Genomic DNA, 7,849 nt, shown 5'->3' with positions numbered 1-7,849 from the left:
TTAGCTGAAATAAAGGCAGGAGACCAACCAAGAAGGGTTAGGAGAGATAGTTTGCTTTTCCCACAGTAAGTGTCTGGGTGTCCAGTCATAAAATGGATCATTTGTGGGATTCAAAAGTAGGAATACCCAGAAAAGGGTTCTGTTCCCCTTGCACAGTCCTCTTCTTTTTTTTATATCAGGTCTGGATAAATTTTAGTCCAACTACCTTGCCTACCAAGAACAAAACGCAAGAAATTTCAGTCATAAATTGGACATGCCTTTCCAATTGTCCAAATTAATTCTTTGATTATAACCTCAGCTCATATAGGTGCATCACATGATCAAATTTCTTTGCCAGGGAAGATTGTTCTTTAATGAGGAAAAATCAGAAAATTGCCACTGATGTGTTTTCTAGGAAACCAATCCAAGAATGCTTGATTTAACATAATGGGGCAAATATCTAATAAGCTTCTTTCTGAAATCTTTCTATGGACATATACACTGCTCCCTAACTTCTACATTTCAGTTTTCCACTTGTATAGTAATGCAATTTCCATGCATATAACCATACAAAGTATCTAGCACTCATTTAAGGACTCATTGAAGATATTCCTTCAAAATAATTTACAGGTCAAATTGTGAGCTAATTTATTTACCAATTGGACATACATGCAACTTTGCGATTCATGATACAATAATATCTTCTTAAAATCATTTTAATCAACTATTTTGTTTCATAGACTGCACTTATGTTGTTAGGAAATAATGTGCCTGTTGCTCATACGTACATTTATGAGGGAAAGTGGCATTGCTGAATGCAGTCAGAAAGCGTTCTCCTGGAAGACAAGGAATTATGCTTATTCAACAGTCTCAAGAGTTCTCAAACCAATCTCACACTTTAAAGCCTTAATCTACCTTAATATGGTAATCAAATCAAATCATTAATTTCCTTCCAGGTGCTTTGGTGTTGTTGAGCGTTACTATGTGAAACTGAATACTTAACATCTATCTTTAGCCGCACTCTGTTAGCTTTTTTGTTTACATAAGATATGGGGGCAAAAGTCAGCCTTGTTCTGTAACTTCTGTTTGGCAACAGCTTTTAGTCATTGGACAAGTTGGTACCGATATGCATTGTATTTTATTCATAGTAAATCTTAACTGAAAACATACAAGGGGTTTATCCATGTTTCACAATCATATCTCTGACTTACACGTAAAACATTATCTCTTAACTGCGTTGTCAATAATGGTTCAATAAAGTTAGAAATATCCTGTTTAACTAATTCCTCCATTTCTCACGAAGTGGTGTCAAAACTGTTTCACATTGACATAAATTTTGTGAGGACAAATATAGCCTTGAGTATTGCTGCATAAGAGCAAGTTATACTCAAGGTTTGTTTTTGTTTGTCATGTGCCATCAGAGTACTGTATAATTATCATTTAATGTAATTAGTGCAACAATACTTCAAATTCTGGAATGGGATATGACAGCAGTACAAGAAAGTCACCTCATTTGTATTCACATCATGGAACAACTTGTAAGGAACTTACATAGCCAGTGAGCAAAGGAGGGTTTTACTCCATCAACCTAGATTAGACCTAAATCTCAGATCCAGATGTGTAAAACTCAGCAAATAGCCACTAAGAGTAAAATCCATTAGATCATAGAAGTATTTGGTTTCGTTTTGGTGTTATAATAATATGACAGGATGCCATTGGCATTAAAAATGTCATCAGTTGTCAGATACTGGTAATTGGACCTATGTATGTTTGGTTATGTCCTTATGAGCTGAGGTATGGTTGGCACGGATATAATGTGAAAGTGAAAATTGCCATAGTTCCAGTGGATCATAAACTGCTCTCTGATTGGAGACAGATGACTGATGATGAGTTTAATAAGAGTCATTATGACCCAGCAGAAGGGGAGGTTGAGAAAATAGGGCCTGCTTTGTGATCTGAGCTGGTATAGGAATTGAACCCATGACGCTGACATTACCCTGCATGTCAAACTAGTTGGCCAATCAACTGAGCTGCTAGAGTGCTGCAGTATAACTTGCTGCTGCCAGGTCCAACTGCATAAAATACAAATACACATCATTGTTGTAATACAAAACTACTAGTAGAGACTGGTGAAATGAATATAACAGACTTCTAATACAGTGATGACATTAGAGCAGAAATTTATGCAATTGAAAGAGAAGAACTCCACATCAGAAACTAAGATATAGATTGCCCATGATATTCCATCCACGAGAACCTCTTGTTTTTTTCTTTCAATGCATCAAACTCTCTATTGCTTCCGCAACATTGAATAGAAATGGGATAGGTTTCAGTAACTATAAACAATTAAGCAAATATATTTTGCTTTATATGAAATTAAGATTGATGGCTTTATACTACTGACTTTGCTAATTATGAGGTAAAACCAGAATCCTCTTACATTACATGGATGGTAAATATGTCAAATGGCATTGAACGAAACCAAATAAGTTGATACACTGGTCAGTGTTCAGGTGGCTGCTTTCAACGAAAAGCCCTCAAGTGCTCTCAACAAGGAAAGCTAAATAAAGGGTGCAGTTCTAAAGTAAAAGAGACTGGATTCATTTTTGCACAAAGTGGAGAGGACAGGTTAAGAAAGTTATTAATAAAGCATTCAGAATCCTGTGCTGTATAAATAGGACTACAGAGAATGAAAAGAAACAATTTATGACTAATCTTTATAAAACACAGATTCTGCTTCACTCAGAGTATTGTGTCCAACTCTAAGCACCTCAGTTCGGGAAGATGCTGAAGACATTAGGGAGAGGATGCAAAAAAGACTCACAATAAAGATCCAGATTTTGAAACTTCAGTTATGTGTATAGATTGGAGAAGGTGGGATTTCTTTTTGGAGAAGATTAAGAGAACATTTGTTAACAGTTCAAAATCATGTCGAGCCTAGACAGAGTAGATGAAAAGAAACGGTTCATGTTATTGAAAGTTTTGTAAGCCAGAGAGTCTTGATTTCAGATGATTGGCAAAAAAATGCAATGTGACATGAATAAAATCTTTTTTCAAAGTGAATGGTTAGGATTTGAAATGTGGTGGAGGTGGGGATAATCAAGGCCTTCAAATGAGAATTGCTTTGATTTGATTTATTAATGTCACATGTACCTAGGTACAGTGAAAGTTTTGTTTTGCATGCCGAACAGGCAGATCATAACATACATAATATATTAGGGCAATAGAACAGAGGGAAGAATGCAATGTTACAACTGCAGAGAGTTGGATAGTTATCTGAAGCAAAGGAAAGTGCAAATACATTTGACTGGGTGTGTTGCTTTTCTAGGGAGCCAGCAATGAAAAGACTGACTACATTATTTAATTCTATAATTCTGATTCTATGCATTCAGTCTCGTGGAGAAAGTTGTTCTGAAATTCTCAATGTTGATGGTAATTTGTTAATGATTTATGGAAATGTTTATATGAAGGGGACATGGTAGCACTGGATTCACTTGATGCTTACGATGAAATATAGATCCAACAGAGTACATAAATATGTATATAATTAAACAATAGTCAATTGCATCTGCAAGAACTCCCATTTTTAGGCAAAGAAGATTGAAATTAAACTGTTAGAGGATACAAAGATGGAATCCAAATATGTGCATGTTATCTAATTTGGAATCATAAAGGGATCGCATGGACTCTGTGGGCTGGGGGTACAATTATATTCTTTCAGACGTATGATGTCCCATGGCTTAATCTAGAGTGCACTGCACTACTAAAGGGATATGAATAATTTTGTATAGCAGATCACCTTATCCAGTCTCTCAATGCTGCACCAAAAGGAAGGAAACAACAGCTAGATTTATTTTTACTCCTTCCAGATGGAAATACTGCAGCCTAGTCTCTCACCTCAGAGCATCCCAAAAATCACTTGCACTACATTTCCCATCAAATCCAATTGCTTGTTATCGGCTGCATGTGGCAACAACACTGTTGGAAAAGGAAACAAAGGACGTATGTGTAATGAACTCAAAAACAGCACCAGCAACATGCAGAACATAGCAATCCTGGTCCCTTCAAGATCACACACCTCAAGAAAATATTAAAGGGCCTGAAATGTTGCAAAACATTGCACCAAAATTTGTGAAAGAACTTGGCACCCATACTCCTACCTGCATGATTCTGTTCTACACAAGGATCATCAGCTTAACCTCATTCCTGAAGGTTTGCAATATGGAAAATATCGTTGCTATTCCAAAACCTGGAAAGGATCATGCACTATTGGCCAGCTGTAGACCAATTTCAATACTTTATGTGTGCCTTAAGATCACTGAGCAACTGGTCCTAAGACACATATCTCTGATGTAAAGACCATGCTTAAGGTTGACCAATCCCTGTTAACTGTAAAGGACACAACACGTGCTCAAGTTTTGACACTCACTACCTGCATTTAAAATGACTTCCAAAAAATCCTGAAAACAAGCTCACCACTACTGGACCTTATAGCTGCCTATAAAACAGTGTGTAATAATAGCCTGCTCCTAACTCTGTTGGCAGTGCTTCCCAGCTGGATCATGACAGTTGCTGAAACACACCTTTTGCAGCAAATGAATTAGAGACCAATTTGGACAAAGAAGAAGTGCACAGAGCACATAAGCTGAAGGACAACCATAGGGCTCAATGCTTGCCCCAATGCTGTTCAATATCTATACATATAACCAAATCTCACAATTTAATTATGTTGATGACATCTGTTGCACTGCCCAAATTCCCATTCTTCTGAACATTAACCAGAACATTAACAAAGATGTTACAAAGCAAACAGAATATTGTATCTCATATTGAATACATCTAAAATCATATCCACAGTTTTCCACCTCCACATTGACAGTGCCAAAAAAGACTTGGTCTCTGTGTGGACAGTTGGAGACTGGATCTTGATCCCAACCCAACAACTTGGGAATGATTCTACCTAAAACTTTGTCCTTCCCATAGTCTTTGAAGAAAACCACAGCAAATATCAAAACCAGAAACAATCAATAATCAAGAGTTAGGTTAGACTTAAAATGTTATTCTTTTTCGTCTCTTCAGAGATTCTGCCAGGTGTGCTGAGTTTCTCCAGCACTTCCAGTTTTTATTTCAGATTTCCAGCATCCATTGTACTTTACTTTTATTTTCTGAATCCATGTGCCATGACATTCCAGACTCAGCATTTGTCCTATCATCCATTGCATCACAGTACTGTGCAACTATCTGGCAAAGACAGATTTTACTGTAACTCAATTCATGTTGCGATTTTAATTATAACAGAAATCCTCATTCAAAACCTCTGCCCCAGCTTCCTGTCCTTGCAAATTTCATTCCTTAGCTATTCGCCAACTGACAACAGCCCACAAGCTCATTGAAATCATCATGCTCCATTCAATAATGACCTCCTCAATCCAGCCACTTCCCACTTTCCCTCTTGGCACTTACTATATGCAATCTTCTTGAGGAAGATCTGCCAGTGGACATCCTTTGGATTGGAAAATGCAGCAAGTTACTAACAGACTAACAAACCCCATCTGAATGGCAGGCCTTGAACTACCACAGCAAGGGTGTTTCTTGTTAAACAAGTTCAAGATAAGTCAACACCTTTGCAGTTTTATGTAGAATCATTCCCAAGTTGTTGGGTTGGGATCAAGATCCAGTCTCCAACTGTTCTCATCAGAGACCAAGTCTTTTTTGGCACTGTCAACGTGGAGGTGGAAAACTCTGGATGATTTTAGATGTATTCAATATGAGATGCAATATTCTGTTTGCTTTGTAACATCTTTGTTAATGTTCTAGTTAATGTTCAGAAGAATGGGAATTTGGGCAGTGCAACAGATGTCCCCATTGGAATCTCAGTATGAACCCCTTTTTTTTTACTTCCTGAGGGAATTAGTCTGCATATTATTGAGGAGTATAACCTCCACAAACTAAATAGACCACCAAATTCAGTAAATGAGGAGTCTAGTGCATGACTTTAGAGGTTTTCATACACTAAGTTAAAACATTATGTATATATTAGAAAGCTTGCCTATATACATGTCCACAGAATGGTAAGCCAGGGCTCTCCAGATTTAAGATTGGAAATGTGTTTAGATTCCTGCTGCGATTAAGGGGATGTTATGTTAAGTAGGTGATGATTATTTGTGGGAGACTTGATTGAACTTTTTTTAAAAATTTGGCTTGTGATTTCTAATCATTTAATACGTAAATCGAAAATGATTACGTTTTGCTTTTTTTCCCCACAGATCTACCTGTGACTTCTGCTAAATTGGGAGATCTCAACTGGAGGGCGTGCAGGTAGGTTCCGATTAACCCTGCCCTGGGGTCAATCTGATTCGATGAGGAGTGTGTGCAGAGCATTCTGAATTGTCTGTAACTCTGTCGAGGTTTCCATGCGCCCAGAGCGGGTGGGAAAAGAAATTAATGTCTTCGGAGTAGGGAACGGGCGACAAAGGAAACGAGTCAAGAATGTGGAAAATATGATGCCGAGATCCCTGATGCTAAAATCAACCCCAACATTTACTCAAGTGTTTGAAGTGCTAACCAGCTGTAAGTTAGGAAAGAAGCGTCTACAGGTCCGAATTAGCCTTCATTTCCACGTGGGGTGAAAATGTTCTTTATTGATATCCTCGCTGATATGTCAGTAAAATTAATCACTGCGCAAGAGTAACAGATTGAAACCGAGTGTCTGAAATCCTAAAGATGAGGAACTAGCGTTGAGGGATATAGTGGCTCTCGGATCAGTGGAATTAACCTTTCGGGCAAGAGCCCTTCATCAGGAATTCCTGATTGAGGGCTTTTGCCCCGAAACATTGATTCTCCTGCTCCTCGAATGCTGCCTGACCTGCTGTGCTTTTCCAACACCACACTCTCCACTCTGATCTCCAGCATCTGCAGTCCTCACTTTCTCCTGGCTCTGGGATCACCCTGGTTTCAATAACATGGTAATGACCAAGTATTAAATTGGGTTGAATGAAACTTAATTGTCACTTCAGTGTCTCATGAGAGAGGTGATGTTCACATTCTCGTGGTTATTTTACTGGGTTGAGATTTGCAGAATTTTTATTTTTATCTCTTTATTTAAGTAGTTGCAGTCCTCGCTCTCAGCGTTTCAAGGGCTCGCCTCGCCCACACAGTGATTGGGGGTGACTCACATCTGCAGCAAAATGCGTTACTTGGTCCGTGCTCACGCTGTTGTGTAGCCCGTTAACATTAGATGTGAGTGGTTCAGAACTAATCAGAAATTGAGCAGGTCATTTATGACGGGGTTACGGCATCCATCAGTTGTTTCTCCTTCCTTCACGTCCCAACAGCGGGTTCACTTCCGAACGCCAGCGTTGACATGAGCAGGACGGTTGTAATTTACAGACACGGTTTATTGGATGAACTCTGATTGGGAATACACTATCAGACTTCCAGTCTCAGTGTAAATTCTCTGATCCCGCTTGTTGTCCCTGGTTCCCCCATGGGACCCCCTACTTCCCCCGGAACCGTGTTTACGCGTCTAATATTATATTTATATCGTACAGGGATTCTAAGGTTTGTGATTTTAAAGAGACCTCCAGACATGATTCAAATCTTATTTCAGGAGAATGCCATGCAAGATAATCCACCAACTGCAAGTACTCCTCATCAATGTCCCCCTTCACATTACTCCTGCGGTCAGTTTTAATCTTGTTTGAATAATTATATTCAGTGGGCATATTCCTTTAGGACAGATTCTATGACTTTGTTTTGAACTGCACAATGCGGAATGTTGTAATCAGCCATCGTTATCGATATTTTTTATCCTCGTGTTACTTTCACGGTTCCAATTAATTAAAGCACAAATTTGAATTGAGCTCAATAA

This window comes from Chiloscyllium punctatum, chromosome 1 (assembly GCF_047496795.1).
Source record: "Chiloscyllium punctatum isolate Juve2018m chromosome 1, sChiPun1.3, whole genome shotgun sequence".
NCBI classification, from domain to species: domain Eukaryota; kingdom Metazoa; phylum Chordata; class Chondrichthyes; order Orectolobiformes; family Hemiscylliidae; genus Chiloscyllium; species Chiloscyllium punctatum.
The sequence above is the reverse complement of the archived record's forward strand: the minus strand, read 5'-3'. Positions refer to the sequence as shown.